General features: G+C 44.9%; 1 protein-coding gene and 1 long non-coding RNA gene across 2 annotated transcripts in view; one reads left to right on the forward strand and one right to left on the reverse strand.

The window, feature by feature from the left end:
- Nucleotides 1-17,219, forward strand: part of AOPEP (aminopeptidase O (putative)) — a 237,910-nt gene that overhangs the window by 25,294 nt on the left and 195,397 nt on the right. The gene's annotated exons all lie outside the window — the stretch shown is intronic.
- On the reverse strand, nucleotides 13,767-16,241 carry LOC102470295 (uncharacterized). The gene is made up of 3 exons (XR_337293.1): nucleotides 15,968-16,241; nucleotides 15,227-15,253; nucleotides 13,767-13,952 (listed from the first exon to the last, which is right to left on the reverse strand). It is a non-coding gene; the product is annotated as an uncharacterized LOC102470295 (long non-coding RNA).

A 17,219-nucleotide genomic window follows, 5' to 3' on the forward strand; every position in this document is an offset into this window, starting at 1 on the left:
CGTGAGTTTTAAGCCACCGGGTCCGGGACGCGAACCGTGGTCGACTATGTGGGAGCCCAGCGAAATAGCCATTACGCTAACTGCTGGTTCCCTGTATTGCCTTTTATTCCAACAAATAAGAAGGGTTTTCAAAAGTTTTATGGAGAGTGACAGCAGGTGGCATGGAGGTTAAGGTGACTGAATCCCACATGGCTCACTTCATTGTTCAAGTCTCAGACCTAAAGGCTTGAAAATCACTCAGACATCCTCTGTGTGCCCCCAAAATCGCAAGAGGAGCATGAAGAAGGGATTGTAGTCCCTGGGAAGTAATTCCCCCCCCCTTCCTCCCTCCCTCCCTCCAGCAAGCACACACACTCTAAAGCAAACTAAAAAGAAAAAACATTCATTGAAAATGAGTATTGTGAGAAAATGGCATGGATTTCACTTTTTTTTTTTTGCATCAAATAAACTCATACTCTAATTCTATTCTTTCAAAAACTACTTGAAGTTCTCTCTTATGTAGACTCAACTGAACTTTCTAAAGTACTGAGCAGAGCACTGTGGACTCCTGTGGACTTGGAGGACTCGAGGTCGGGATGGGTTGGGAACACTACAAAAATGCTGCCAGCGACAAAGCTGTGCGATTTAGCAAGACCCTCCCCTCTCTGAGCCTGCGTTCTCTCCTCTGTACAGTGAGACTGTTAGGGAACCAGAGGTGCTAAAAGACCCTTTAGCAACCAGATTCTGTCATTTATGCATATTCTAATCTGTCACGTTTCAATGGCACAAAGTGATTATGATGACAGCAGCAGCCTGCTAATAATGTCAACATGATGCTGCAAATAGCACATTCACGAGCAAACTCGTATCATGCCCAGGTCCCAGTGATGCCTTTTTAAATTTCCTTTCTCTTTTTGTTTTAGTTTGCTAGAGGGTGTGTGCACTTGAGGGGGAGGGGTGGGTAAGAAGGTGCGAAAGATGAAAAAACACCCCCCCAAGGGTATGGCCACCCTGCAATCCTGTCTTCATTCTCCTCTCAGGATTTTGGTCATGGACCTGCTGTGTTATTCAGGCTGCTGGATCAGGACTCAGGGATCACGGGCATATGTGTGCCCAGAGTGCTCAGAGCACTCTCCGGACAGGAACCCGGAGTCTTTTCAAGTAGGTTGGCCTAGCATTTTACCACTGTGCCACCTTCCAGGCTCTCTCCATGACACCTTACGGAAGCCTGGTGATTCTTTACCCCTCGTGCAGGGGAATGCAGAGCAGCTACATCTCACCTTCTCAGTCTCTCAGGTGTTTCCCAGGCTTCCCTCTCTCTCAGGAAAATCTCTTGTATCATTGTTCCCATTTAGTATTGTTTCTGCCCCATATTATATTAGGAAAGTGTTTTATGGTGCTAGAGTAGATTTCATGGCACACAACCTGTCATCTTTGGAATAGTATCCAATAGTGGTAATACTTCGGAACATTTTTTTTCTCTATATGTCTGTATCTTAGCTTTGTTTTCCCCTTCAGTGAGGAGAATGGGGTGTATAGATAATCCAAACACCATCTATGTTTGGCTTTAGAGTGTGTTTTCTCCTTAGCCTTGAGTGCTGGAATAGCTGAGATTCTGGGAACTGACTTGAAACCAAATCACAAAGCGTCTTAGCGAAGGACGATTTGACTCACAAGTAAGTAGGACGTTTTCCAAGTGTCCATTTTTTAGACCTTGCTCATCTCTTTCCTTCAGTAACTCCATGTTTGAATCAGCCCACTTTCTTTTGGACTTTGGCAAAACTGACCATTCCACTATTCCCTCGTGTCAAGAGGTGGTTGCCGTTTGGGTTTCTATTTGTAATTCGTGTAGAGCTGAGTAAATAGTATGAAACATAACTTCAATAAGTGGTTAGGTGGGAGACATTATCAAAACAACTAGAATGTGCTACCCACTGTCAATAAGCAGGAAATCAAAATTTCATGATCTTCCGTGACTCATGTGGAGTTGACATAATTTTGGCACCTTCTAGCTTTTAAGGAGGGGTGACCAAAAAAATAGGGCACTCAAATTTGCTCACATCAAGAAAGAATGGATTGCTTCCTCCTCTGTGACTCTCCATCCTGCAGTGCAGCACAGTATCACATTGTACTGTATCATATTGTGCTTTCAATGTTTTAAGTGGGAAGATGGGCAAACTGTTCATTCGTAAAGCCACTCCACCTGGCCCAAGTTTCCACATATGGTCAGTGTTCATCTGATATTTGCTAAATGTGGGACTTATCTCCTGAATGTGGGATTAACTTTTGAACCCTCACCCCCAAAATCGCAAGAGGAGCATGAAGAAGGGATTGTAGTCCCTGGGAAGTAATTCCCCCCCCCTTCCTCCCTCCCTCCCTCCAGCAAGCACACACACTCTAAAGCAAACTAAAAAGAAAAAACATTCATTGAAAATGAGTATTGTGAGAAAATGGCATGGATTTCACTTTTTTTTTTTTGCATCAAATAAACTCATACTCTAATTCTATTCTTTCAAAAACTACTTGAAGTTCTCTCTTATGTAGACTCAACTGAACTTTCTAAAGTACTGAGCAGAGCACTGTGGACTCCTGTGGACTTGGAGGACTCGAGGTCGGGATGGGTTGGGAACACTACAAAACACAGGGGGCACTCGATTGGGAATGACGGGAAGAATGCCGCCAACTAGAGAGCTGTGCGATTTAGCAAGACCCTCACCTCTCTGAGCCTGCGTTCTCTCCTCTGTACAGTGAGACTGTTAGGGAACCAGAGGTGCTAAAAGACCCTTTAGCAACCAGATTCTGTCATTTATGCATATTCTAATCTGTCACGTTTCAATGGCACAAAGTGATTATGATGACAGCAGCAGCCTGCTAATAATGTCAACATGATGCTGCAAATAGCACATTCACGAGCAAACTCGTATCATGCCCAGGTCCCAGTGATGCCTTTTTAAATTTCCTTTCTCTTTTTGTTTTAGTTTGCTAGAGGGTGTGTGCACTTGAGGGGGAGGGGTGGGTAAGAAGGTGCGAAAGATGAAAAAACACCCCCCCAAGGGTATGGCCACCCTGCAATCCTGTCTTCATTCTCCTCTCAGGATTTTGGTCATGGACCTGCTGTGTTATTCAGGCTGCTGGATCAGGACTCAGGGATCACGGGCATATGTGTGCCCAGAGTGCTCAGAGCACTCTCCGGACAGGAACCCGGAGTCTTTTCAAGTAGGTTGGCCTAGCATTTTACCACTGTGCCACCTTCCAGGCTCTCTCCATGACACCTTACGGAAGCCTGGTGATTCTTTACCCCTCGTGCAGGGGAATGCAGAGCAGCTACATCTCACCTTCTCAGTCTCTCAGGTGTTTCCCAGGCTTCCCTCTCTCTCAGGAAAATCTCTTGTATCATTGTTCCCATTTAGTATTGTTTCTGCCCCATATTATATTAGGAAAGTGTTTTATGGTGCTAGAGTAGATTTCATGGCACACAACCTGTCATCTTTGGAATAGTATCCAATAGTGGTAATACTTCGGAACATTTTTTTTCTCTATATGTCTGTATCTTAGCTTTGTTTTCCCCTTCAGTGAGGAGAATGGGGTGTATAGATAATCCAAACACCATCTATGTTTGGCTTTAGAGTGTGTTTTCTCCTTAGCCTTGAGTGCTGGAATAGCTGAGATTCTGGGAACTGACTTGAAACCAAATCACAAAGCGTCTTAGCGAAGGACGATTTGACTCACAAGTAAGTAGGACGTTTTCCAAGTGTCCATTTTTTAGACCTTGCTCATCTCTTTCCTTCAGTAACTCCATGTTTGAATCAGCCCACTTTCTTTTGGACTTTGGCAAAACTGACCATTCCACTATTCCCTCGTGTCAAGAGGTGGTTGCCGTTTGGGTTTCTATTTGTAATTCGTGTAGAGCTGAGTAAATAGTATGAAACATAACTTCAATAAGTGGTTAGGTGGGAGACATTATCAAAACAACTAGAATGTGCTACCCACTGTCAATAAGCAGGAAATCAAAATTTCATGATCTTCCGTGACTCATGTGGAGTTGACATAATTTTGGCACCTTCTAGCTTTTAAGGAGGGGTGACCAAAAAAATAGGGCACTCAAATTTGCTCACATCAAGAAAGAATGGATTGCTTCCTCCTCTGTGACTCTCCATCCTGCAGTGCAGCACAGTATCACATTGTACTGTATCATATTGTGCTTTCAATGTTTTAAGTGGGAAGATGGGCAAACTGTTCATTCGTAAAGCCACTCCACCTGGCCCAAGTTTCCACATATGGTCAGTGTTCATCTGATATTTGCTAAATGTGGGACTTATCTCCTGAATGTGGGATTAACTTTTGAACCCTCAGGACTCTCCCCTGCTTTTTAGTGTCTCTCACTATTTGCTATCCACCAGGGAAAGAAGAAGAAGAAAAAACTAGTTTCTTCAATCACGTTTACTTAAGATGCATATATTTTTACTAATAAAATACTTGTAAAAGCAATTTGTCAGTGATGTGTGCGCTAGGTAGTGGGGTCTGAGAGAAGACAGAAAGTGAGAAAGCACCCCCTATGTGGAATGGTCATGCCACAGTCCCTTCTCCATTTCTCCTTTCTTTCACAATATTGTGCGTGTGCGCACAGACGAATCTGGATGTTTCTCAAGTCACAGGGTCCAAGACTTGAACTGCACAGTCGGTGGTGTGGGATCCAGCTATTTTAACCACCATGGCATGGGCTGGCTGAAGAACTTACTTCAAGGTACATGTGAATCCACTGGGTGTCTTATTAAAATACACATTCTGACTCATTCACTCTGAAATGGGGCCGAGATTCTTCACTTGTAGTGACTAATGGTCCTGGTCCCAGATTCCACTTTGAATATCCAAGAACTTTGAGTTGGTTGTGTATGCTGTTAATTGACTGTTTATGCAGGAAAGACAGACACATTTTAGTTTCCCACTGAAAGTGTCATCGAATATGTCTTACACACTCACATAGATAGAAGGTGGTGAGGAAGGGTTAATAGGGTCGAGTGAATGATGTTCAAAAGGTGAGAAAGGAACTGATAAAGCTGGCTGGATCCTTAGGTGCTGTTCCTTAGCTCAGCAAACGGTTCCTGAGTGGGGGTAGAGTGAGTGGGGTCAACAGCTGAAACACAGGTGACCGTGGGTATGAAGCATGGCAGCTGTTTAATGTCTCCTCTGACTTCACACCCCCACTGAGGCCTTGACACATAGGACTGTGCTGTATCCAAAAGAAAGGGCAAGGAACGGTATTTTAAGACAGGCAGGTGGTAGTGATTTGTGTCACTTCTACAAAGATGTGATTACTTCTTGCCATAATTCAGGTATAATTTCTTGCCTTCAGTTTTCTAGAAATGTCTTACATAGAAATATACCGTGTGCATGCGCGTGTGCACACACCATTTGAAAGAAGAAAATTCAAAGCTCTTCTTTATCTTTCTTTGATATCTTTTTGCATTTCAGGTTCCTTGAAGTAGTTCTGCTAGTTTGCTTCCACATTAAAGACTGTAACAGGGCAGCAGGCTCTGTGGTGGAGGAAGTGGTAGCAATGCACAACAGGTAGCACCCGCATCCTCTCCTCACGATGGTTGGACTAGGCTGGTTGGAGATATATAGAAATCCAAGTAAATGTACTTTCTGAATTATCACTACATCACTTGTGACTGCCCTTTGATGACTGCACACCGTAACTAATCAGCACAGCCTTCCTTTTGGCCGGATGCTACCCTCCACCACAGCTCCACTAGAGCTGATGGCAAGCCCAACTCAATTAATTCCCCCCAAAAGTAAAGGGGGTCCACTCAGATGACCCAAGGCAAGTCTGGCCAAGGCATTCATGTATCAAAATGTGTGGAAGACCCACTATGTAGTTGGTTGTTGGAAAAGTCATGATGCGTTTTTGTATAGAAAAATATAGAAAACTTCCAACACCTAGTCTATGGCACTGGAATTCCATACAGCTTCCCTGCACAGTGGTTGTGATTTTCATATCAGAGGTTGGAAACCAAGGCCCGGAGAGATAAAGAACATGACCCAAAGTCACATAGTTACCATGCACTTCAGCCAGGATTTGAGCCCAGGTATGTTTGGCCCCAAAGCTTGGGCTTTGTCTCTCAAAATTACTCTGAAGTCCTCTGGTGAACCAGGCATCATTTGAAGCAGTTAAAAAAAAGAAAAAAAAAGGCACAGAGACTTATCGGTCAGAGGCTCTCCGTCGTACCTGTACCCCAGCATCGTCTACCCTGTTGTTTCCTTCAGGCTTTTCAAAAAGTCTGCCAGAAATGAGGAATGTGATAGCTTCGAAGATAACCTTTTCATCCTGTTTGACGATCAAAATCAAGGCGATTTTTATCATTGTGCATTCATTGCACCTGTTGGGCTTATTGGTCTAAGAGAGTTATAAGGTCTTCTCTAGGGCTTCTGGTTTTTGCCTCAAGTTTCTTTTGTTATTCATTTGATATTCATATATTTGGGTCATACCCACAACTCTGTATTAGAAATAAGTGTCTATAGGCTTTTGAGTGGTTCGGAGGGAGTCGAACGTGCCACAATCATAGCATGTATTTCAGCTGCACCATTAGCATATGAACTAGGGGAGTTTATTGTTCCAGTTTTAGTCATTATAATACAGTCCTGTTTAATATTGCATGGTCCGTGGGTTGCCACAAAGTTGGTACAAATTGGAGTGCTGATATAACATGAAATGAAGCGCCTTGTCTGAATGTTGCTTTTGTTTTGTATTTAACAAATTAGTATGTTGACATTTGTCACTGATGGATTTCATTATTTGCTGAAAGGGTTTTAGGGGGTTTGACAGCATGAATGGTTTGTCCTACAGACTTTTGAGAATTGATAAAAGCATCTTTGTTCTTTGTACAAAAGCACAACAGATAGCTTATTGATGGACACACAAAAAGGGACGGCTTGTGTAGCTGCAACATAAAATAAACCGAGAAAATAATTTTTGAGTTGCTACTTACGCTTTTATGTGATTTCTTCCTCTCATCCATTTTTTTTTTTCTGATTAAAGAATGTGTTTCATTCATCTCAATAACCAGCTCAAGAGCAATCAGCGATCTTTTGGTATATTTAAAATATTGGTTTATTTATATTCCACTTACATATTGTTTAAGACAGTTGACTTTAAAATATTACAAACATAATTGTTGTGTGGCGATCGCATTAATAACCATCCCCCCAGATAACAGAGAGATGAAAAGGAGGATCTAGCCTGTGGGACAAGAAACTAAAAGTCTCGTGTAGCAAAGGGAAAAAAAAAAAAGGTAACATTTTTAACTTGAAATTCTGGTTTAATTAAAACAGTTAAAGTACACATTTGTCTGTTACTTATTTTCCATATTATATTGAGAGGGATAACCTTATCTTTCACAGGGACCTTTGCTTACATATCATTGAGCTCCTACTGGGAAGCTGGTTACCTCACATTTTTACTCAACCCTGTTAAAGTCTATCATAAAATATACTCTGGAAAATGCGTGCACGTGCGCACACACACACACACACACACACACACACTTACAGAACTTCCAGTAAAAGCCATGGTAGAAAGCTACAAATAATGAAATCTATCAGTGATCAGATAATAACAGCCATCACTAACAACTGCCAACACTCAGACTAAAGCAATCAGATGCTGTGAGGAATCATCCATCATGCCTGTCATTTCTGCAGGGAGTGGAGAGCAGGGGGTCCGCAGCGGGGCAAGCCAAAGATACGGGGGTGGGATGCAGATCGAACCCAACCTGACGTTTCTACAGTTAAAAACCCAAGAACTGAAATAGAGGAAAGAAGTGAATTACTTAATAAAGAAGTAAAGACTTTTGTTGATCGGTGTGATCTCCATGAGGACCCCAGCCTATGTTCATTAGTGGATCCCGAGCTCCAGGCACAGGGCTTGCCCCTTGGTGGGCTCTCAGTAAATACTGCTGAGTGAGTGAAAAAAAAATCCCCCTTCCACGTCCTGTTTGTGCAGCCCTGTCTTAGACTCAGAGGGTATATTCCCTGAATGAGCACTCTCTGAACCACGGACACAGCACTGGTTACCCCCGTGGTATTAGGAAGAAGAGCTGGGCCTGCGTTCTCCTTCTGCCTCATACTAGCTTTCTGTTCTGCGTCTTTTCCTCTTTTTTTCCCCCCTCAGTCTTTTCCCCTTTCTGAGTCTTTAGAAATTATTATTATTCATTTTATTAATTGACGGATTTCTGTTTAGGGAGGTCACAGATGGGAGAGTTAATCTTCTAAGGAAAACACAGAGTTTTGTGAGTGACAGCACAGGATTATTTAGTCAGGCACCATTGGTTTTCCAAAGACACGGAAGAGCCAGACCTGTGGCCAGGCGTGGAACGAACGGTGGACTATTGTGCTTTGCGATTTCTGTGCACTGTTCCTCAGTTGTCCCTAGCCGTCACCTCGGGGGCCTTTCTGCTGAAGAGCAGACTGGCAAACCGAGAGACTCAGTGGCCGGCCCCCAGCTCAGGTGGGATTGCTGTGTCTGTGCTTTGAGGAGAGCCCTGTCTGTATATGGGCACAGTTGGCCGGCTGCAGAGACCCGCGAGGGAAAGCTATTCCAGGCAGAGTTCACACATCAGCTTGTTACGTGTGGGCAGAGGTGGATGGGGGAAAGGGCTGCCTGGCTTTGTGTGTCTTACATATGTGTATATGTATGAGTGCACATTCATTCACACACACACACACACACACACACACACACACACACGCCTCTCTAGCAAGATCTCAGGTTTCAGGGTGTCAGTAGGACAGGGCAGTTTTGCCCCCAGCCAGTGAGCTTCCCTTGAAGCAACTCTTCAACAGAGGGGGTGCCACCGGCTATCTCCTCTGAGCAGCTGACCAGGGTGCAGGCAGGCAGCTGCTCCAGAGATCTGAGGGCAAAAGGTTACATCCCACCCCCCTCTGAGCCTCAGTCTCCACATTTGCTCTTTGGAGGTGGAGGTTTCACTAAATGCCCTTCAAGTTCCTTTCCAGCTCTAATGTTCTTTGAACTCCAGGTTTCTTCCCTTCCAACTTAGGGAAATTATTTTCCCCACTTTTCCTGCGAGGGGAAGTATAAGACACCAGGCTGTCTCTGACGCCTGCCAAAGTGGCTGTTTTTCAATGGAAAGTCAGCTTCCTTCTCAGGTCGCTTAACATAGCAGAAGCTTCTCGAGAACAGAGAAGCCCAATGTTTCCCTCTAGCTTCTTGACGTCATTTGCCTGTGGGTGGGTTCCCATCCACCGCCGCCTCTCCAACCACACTGCATTTTATTGCACAGATGTAAAAAACACACCTTGGCATGGCAGGCCACCGAAAGAAGCAACGCAGCCCAGGAGCCCTGCCGCAAAGCTGTGGCACAGAGAGCTTCGGCTCGTCACTGCCCGTGCCAGGAGTACATGCACCATCCTCCCCCTGGGCCCCCCGCCAATACCAGGGGAATGTTCACATTGTGCTATCTCATGGGGAATTTGAAGAATCAGTTTGAAACGTGACCTGAAAGCACTTATCAATGTGAGAGGGCACATACGCGGTGGGGAAGAGCAAAGGGAGCTAAACATTCCTGGGGTGCTTACTGTGTACCAGGTACTGGGTTGGGCGTTTGCCTTTCGTTCTTTCCTTTACTTCGGCCTTATCATCGTCACACAGAAGACAGTCCAACAGTGGGGGTTTGTTTTTTTGAGACCCTAAAGCTTGTCAAGAAGACAATGTTTTGTAGAGAAGAAACCAAACTTACCATAAGCCCCCACCAAGTGGATTGTCTTTGCCAAACTTAACACCATCCACTCAAAGTTTTAAAAATCTGAGTATGTCCATCTGCAGTGCCCAGATAGGCACTGGAAATCACATTCGTTGACACAGATAATTTGCCCTTCTGGTGCTTTTGAATGTCAGAGCGTTCAGCTGATCGCAAATTTAGCTGCCGATAAATAACAGAGAAGGTTCATTTTATTCCAGTATTTTCCTTTCTACATTAAAAGTAGTCTTGCCATCTTTCCTAGTTCGTTTTTAGGTGATTAGTCTTAAAATGTGTAATAGGTGGTGAATTCAGAAGAACTGAATTTGGGCGCCAAAATAAGCAACGCTCCCTATGACCTCATGGAATAGAAACACATACTCGTTTGGGTCATGCCGGTTCTGAGTCTCCCACCGCCTCCCAACGCGGCCGCGTGCACAGTGAGGCGCGTGTGTGGAAATCACGCCACACAAGAGCTGTGACTCAGGTCTGTTCTCAGAAGAACTGAGGTAATGGCTATTAATATTTTATTTCATACATTATAGTGTTTGGAAAAGCAAACACACTGTCGTTAAGGTTACGTGCGTTGCCGCTCCGGCATAACCCAGTTTTCTTTATGCCAGGTTTTCTTTCCACACATGTGTTCAACCCAAAGGTGAATTTTCAGAGCCTTTAAAAAAAGAAAAAAAAGAATGAAAGAACAAAGAAAATTCGAAAACAATTAGGTAGAGTATTATATTTATACAGCTATGAAAAATATGACACCTTCTATAACTAGAAAAAAGTATGAAGTGTTTTCTTCTTCTTTGTTGTTCTTTCCTTCCACATGAAACTGGTGAACAACCACCAAAAACAAAGAAAAAACAAAAACACCAGTGTGGTTGAACCTTTCCTTATGGGAAGCCCTTTGTCTGAAAAGAAAAGGCTGAGTCTTCGCAGAGTGCTTTGCTGGTGTGACAAGCAGAACGTGCGTCTCGGGGGCATTTGCCAGTGTGGCTACGGCAGGGTGGCCCACTGATTTCTGCGCAGAGTGGCCTCAAGTTTCTAGCGTTCGATGAGTTGCCAGTTTCAGTCTCTCATCAACTCTGATGTGACTGCCATTTTATAAGACAGTTTTGAATAAAATGTTTTGCAGACATAGGGTGGATGCGAATTAGCCCTGGCTCACAGGGACTCCCACCTTTCGAAGGAAGGTGGCTGGCTGGCTGGGTCTTTGTTTTCTTATGTGAGGATGGAGAGAGGTAGGCTCCTTAGATCCCTGTGGATCGAGTGTGCAGGGGTTCTAGGACAAGTCCCACACCTTCTGCAACTTCACTGCTCGCTTCTCTACTCCCCAGGCTATCCCCCACCTGTGTCAGCTACGGCTGGACTATTAAGCCTGATCTGAGCAGGTCTTTGGGTCTGTGTGTCACTGCCCCATTTACTCTTCAACCTGTAGACTAGTTTTCTTGTTCTTGACAGTAGCCCCTGTACTATCTCTCACCTTCCCTCCTCACCTCTAGTTTGCATCAGAACAAGCCTGTTCTTGGGCCAGGCCTTTATTGTAGCCATGAAAGTGCTGGGCAAAGGAATCTGGATCCCACATGGCCAGTCAGGATTTGAGTCCCATCCTGGTAGTTGGAGAAACATGCTATGGGGAGCCAGCAGTTAGCGTAATGGCTATGTCGCTGGACTCCCATGTACTCGACCGCGGTTCGAGTCCCGGACCCAGTGGGTTAAAACTCACGCCAGGCGCGTGTGCGTGCGTGCCCAAGATCCCGAGAGGAGAATGGAGGAGAAGGGATTGCGGCGTGACCATCCCCCCTGGGGGGTGATTTCTCGCTTTCTATCTCTCTCTCTCTCTCTCTCTGCCTGGCGAGCGCACGTGCCCTATAGCAAAAAACTCTCAAAAAAAAAAAAGAAAAAGAAAAAAAAGAGAAACATGCTATGTGCATCTGTGCCCAGGATTCTGATAGGATGGAGAATTAGAGGAAAAAAACTTATGCAACATGACCAGGCAACGTTGTCGGGTGCTCTTACTTACTCTCTTGCTCACTCTCTCTCACCATCTAGCATTAAATAAAAACAAAACAAAACAAAACAAGCCTGTTCCGTTTCCCAGGGCCCTTCCTGGCAGCTAGGTAAGCGAACATTGCACGTGTCTTCAACTTGTGGTGAGCGACTCTGAAACCATTTTCTCTGTGTTACCTGGCCCCTTGCTCCATTGTAGGAGGGTCAGGTACTGGTGGCAGATTGGTCAGTTGAAATCATACTCCCTGATTAGGATCCCAGCTTCTTGGCAGTGGTGCCCCGCCTCTTGGCCTCTGGCTTGCAGGTGTATGTGAAGCTCAGTGGCCTTTGCTGCAGGAATCAGGCACACCAGCTGCAGGTCCTTTCAGCCTCCCTCAAGGGTTAGGGCCGGTTACTATGCCAAGCCTCCCTGCTCTGCCACTGCTCCTGTTTTGGCCTTAGACTTGAGAATGTGCTTCTAACCGAAGACAGCTGGCTTCACACTGAGTAGGCACACTGGTCTAGGGTCCAGCTCTTTCTGAAAACAGCAGGGCATGGAACCAGCAGTTAGTGTAATGGCTATGTCGCTGAACTCCCATGTAGTCGACCGTGGTTTGAGTCCTGGACCTGGTGGCTTAAACTCACTCCAGGCGCGTGTGCATGTGCCCAAGATCCCGAGAGGAGAATGGAGGAGAAGGGATTGCCGTGTGGCCATCCCCCCTGGGGAGTTATTTCTTGCTTTCTGTCTCTGTCTCTCTCTCTTTCTGGCGAGCACACGAGCCCTATAGCAAAAAACTCTCAAAAAAAGAAAAAAGAAAACAGCAGGACATCGTTTACCTGGGACCAGTCACCTGTACTTTTATATGGTGAGGTGCTGCAGTGTTCCTAATCCTGCTGCTTGAGATGCACAGGCCTTGGGCCAGTTGGTGGTGTGGTGGTTAAGGTGCTGGATCCCTCATGGCCGACTGTGGTTCCAGTCTCAGACCTGAGGGCTTGAGAAACATGCCAGGTGTATGTGTGAGCATGCCCAAATCCTCAAGAGGGGAATGGAGGAGCAGGGAATGTGGCATGGCCCTTGGAGCTACTTTCTCACTTTCTCTCTCTCTCTCTTATTCTCTCTCCAGCGAGTACACATGCCCTATTACAATTTTTTTAAAATAATAATAATCATAAAAAAAGAGAGAGTAGTATGAGCCTTTCATAGACCTTATGATGGGCCCTGATCTTCCTGCAGAGAAGGGTCTTGGGAGAGGGGCAGCCTATTAAGATGAGCCACATGAAATCGCCCAATGTGGGAGAAGCTGAACATGTTTACACTGTCAGTGATGTCACGTGGTTAAACCCTAAAGTTGAAAAGGTAGAGGAGGGCCAGTGTCTTGTCGTAAGCACACTTTTTTTGTTGTTGTTGTTGGAGAGGTTTTTTTGCTATAGGGCGCATGTGCTCGCCAGAAAGACAGAGAGAGACAGAGAGACAGAAAGCAAGAAATCACCCCCCCAGGGGGATGGCCATGCCGCAATCCCTCCTCCTCCATTCTCCTCTCAGGATCTTGGGCACGCACGCACACGCACCCGGTGTGAGTTTAAGCCACTGAGTCTGGGACTCGAACCACGGTCGACTACATGGGAGTTCAGCGACAAAGCCATTACGCTAACTGCTGGTCCCCTAAGCACACTGTTTGGTTTTTTTGTTTGTTTTTTGGGTTTTTTTTTTTTTTTTTTTGCCTAGTTTTATGTCAGATGCCACCAATAGTCTACAGAAGATGGTATTATTTTGGATGCTACCATTGCTGCTGTTATTTAGGCTATTTTTACAACTCCTGCTACTTGACATGACTTTAGAAACTATTGATGGAGGTGGGGGAATGCTAAGCCATCTCCCTGCTGCCCTGTCTCGGCCCCTGGACTGCCCCCTTTGAAACCAGTGAGCTCTGCCCCACGGCCATTCCGGTCCTCCCTGTGTTAGAACAGGACATCCCCAGCTAGTGTTCCGCTTCAGAGATAAGGGGTGGTGGGTGATCAATGGCCTCATACAATGTAGCTGTCACGGTTTCATTTTCAAAATGTCATGGCAATAAAAAAGCCATTTGCTAATAAAAAGGGTGGGATTCATCACACCGCGGTGTTCCCATCCATGCTATCACTGCCTCGCCCAGATTTCTCAGAGCAGCCTCTGGCTCTGTGTCGTAGCCGAATGATGTCATTCCAGTCGTAACGTAGTTTTCCAGCTGGCTGCGGTGGAAAAGAGGTTTATTATTGTGATATGTTTTCACCGAGTCTGAAAGAAAGTGAAGCAGACATGGATGTATGACAGTATCAGTTCTGTTTTCACAGGTGTGTCTGAAGGATACAAGGCACCTTTTACATGCAAGAGAAATGTGATTTTTGCAGCAAAAGCAATTTTAAAAAATCTTTCCTCAAGAGATTTAAAATGTATATATAATTAATGTTGGGAACTGGCCTACCTTGAGTAATTAAACTAGAAGGTTTAAAGGGTAGGCTGCCCAAGCTCTGGCCTCATTTCTGCCCCTACTGACAGGTCTCTGATTTAACCTTTGCTTCATTTTCTTCATGGAGAAGATGAAGACCTCTCTGGTGTGTGTGTGTGTGTGTGTGTGTGTGTGTGTGTGTGTGGTTTATTTCATTTTGTTTTGTTTCAGACTTTTTTGCCATAGGACATGTGTGGTCTCGAGAGAGAGAGACAGAGAGAAAGAGAGAGACAGAGACAGAGAGACAGAGAGAGTGAAAGTGAGAATCATTATCCAGAGGGGATGGCCACACTGCAATCCCTTCTCCTCCATTCTCTTCTCTGGACTCTATGTATGCATATACACACCCTGGGTGTGATTTTTCAGGCCACTAGGTCTAAGACTCAAACTACAGAGTCAGCCATGCGGGAGTCCAGTGCCTTAATCACGGCACCACCTACTGACTCATTATTTCTCTTTTTTTAACTTTTCATTCCAGTATGATGCATGCACGGAAGTGTACATGATAAATGTATAGCTTGTTGAATGTTCCTAAACTGAACACATCTCTGTAACTAACACCCTGACCAAGAAGCACAGTGTGATCAGCAACCCAGAATACCCTACCCCTTCCAATCACCTCCCACCTGGCACTCACACACAAGGCCCAGTGTCCTGACTTCAGCACAGATTTTAGCACACAGAGACCTGTGGCAGACTTCTGGCCAAAAGAACTATGTACCAATAAATTTGTGTTGTCTTGAGATACCAACTGTGGTAATTTGTTACAGCAGTCCTAGAAATGAATACAGAGATGCAGCTGGGAAGTAGTAGAGCCAGCAGTCAATGCTAGGGCTCTGTCCCCAAAGCCAAAGGTCTTAAAAACACCTTGAAATACAAGGGGTCACCAGCAAGATCATGGAAAATGCATATCATGAAAAAACTAGGCCTGGATTTTAAAAATGTTTTGTACCGATGTAAACTTATACTTCATTTTTATTCCCCACTATTTTTTGATGTACCCTTGTATAGTATTACCTTTATCTTCAAGAGGTTTTTGATCTTCTGTGGAGGACGAGATGGTAAAAAGAAAGTCTAGTGCCAGCCAGCAGCAGGTAGGTTAGGAAGTAGGTGGCATGTGTCTTTAAGGTACCCTTCCTTTCCCACCTCCCAGCCCCATATTTCCAATACCTTCTGCGTTCAGAGATATAATGTGGTATGTTACTAACCCTTCAGTATGTGTTATTTTAGTGATCCACCTTTCTGAAGTTTTCTTTAAAGAAAAAAAGGGCTGGGGGCTATTTGCTTACTTCTTCCATGAGAGAAAGAGATAGTCCCAGCAGGATCCATGCCATGGTGCACCCCTAGCCTTAGCTGGCATGTGTGACAGCATGGGCACAAATCCACTGACGTGCTCAGAGATGCCCTGAAATGTCATCCCGGAACCTCTCCCTATGGGTGTAGTTGTGTCACCCCTGCGCTAACACCTGGCCGTACTTCCTGAATCTTCTAAGAGCTGACCCAAGGAATGACTTGACTATTTATGAGAAGGAGGTCTATGCCCGGGTGCTGTGGCCAACCCTGAAGGGGTTACCCGTCTCTACTGAAGAATCAGAACTGCCAAGGATGGTCTCTCTTCCCCATTCTGCCTCACAGCTAGAGGTAACCAAAGAGTCTAAATCAGCTCTGGGTTTTCTAGGAACAGCTTTGCCCTCTTATGAAAGGGATCAATGTTGTTGGCTCCACCCCGTAGATCCCTGTTGAAAAAGAACATGATACCTGGAGTGTGGTGGTGAACCTGTGACCATGAGGTGGCAAGGATCAGGACAAAAGTGAGCCTGGTCAGGACAAAGAGTGGGGAAATAGACCTCCAGCTCCGCTGTGCCAAGCACTGCACTCCTCTAAGAGGTCTCGCTATGAGAAAAGAAAGCACTGCTCCTGTGTGTGCCAGTGTTAGCTGTGTTTCTGTTACTTGCAGCTGAATACACTCCAAATGGATCCAGGTGACTTTCAGATCACAGTAAGGCAAGCACCCAGGAATGGGCACATGGACAGAAAGAATTATTTAGAAGGAATGGAATGTTTGTAATTCCCACCCATTCTCTCACCATGGTGAACATATCCAAAGAATGATGAATCAAGGGAACCATCCAGAGAAGAGAGATTTAGCTGTAAACATCCCATAAATCTGATGTATTCCATTTGGAGAAAAGACGTACAGGGCTCATATTTTAAATAAAAATATTAGGTTAAAAAAAGAAAAAGACAACAGGAGGTTGAGGCCAGCAGGTGGCATAGTAGTTAAGGTGCTGGACTCTTATATGGCCTACCATGGTTCAAATTCTAGACCCACTGGCTTAAAAAATCATGCTGGGTGCTGTGCATGCATGAGAAATACCCAAAATCCCAGGAGAATGGAAAAGACGTGATTGTGAGAAGAGATCCTTCTCGCTGTCTCTCTGTCTTTCGCTAACCAAAAACAAGTTTTGGAGGGCAAACCCTTTTATTTGTTTATTTTTGTTTCTGATGAGGTTTGTGACCTTTTTAAAGGGACATACTATGAAACTGAATCCCTCTAGGATGGCCATCTACCCCATACTGTGTAAGACACCCTGGACAGTCTGAGGCATATTATCCCTTTACGTCCACAAGCACAGTGCATCCGTCTATCCATGGAGTTGCAGTTGGAGGTTAGGAAATATGGCTGTCGTTCTTAACAGCTCAATTGTTTACGAACCTCCCATAGCCAGGTGATCCCTTATCCTTACCCTGCTTGTGGATGCAGATGAGGACTTTCAAAAATTAAGAAAGACGTTTACTTTGTAAGGGTGATCACGGAGAAGATCTCTCACCATAAAGATAACCCAGCAGGCTAATCCTTTAAACAGAGGTGGTGATGTATATTGTGGCAGCTGAATGCCCTTCACAGCCAAGCGAGAACAATCAGCGAATTCATTCATTTAATTCATGAATTTTCCTTCTATTTACACTTTAAACAAACATGCCAGTTGTTTGCTTAGTTAACAAGCTC

The sequence above is a fragment of the Tupaia chinensis genome, unplaced genomic scaffold (genome assembly GCF_000334495.1).
Source record: "Tupaia chinensis unplaced genomic scaffold, TupChi_1.0 Scaffold145148_1, whole genome shotgun sequence".
Classification (NCBI taxonomy): Eukaryota; Metazoa; Chordata; class Mammalia; order Scandentia; family Tupaiidae; genus Tupaia; species Tupaia belangeri.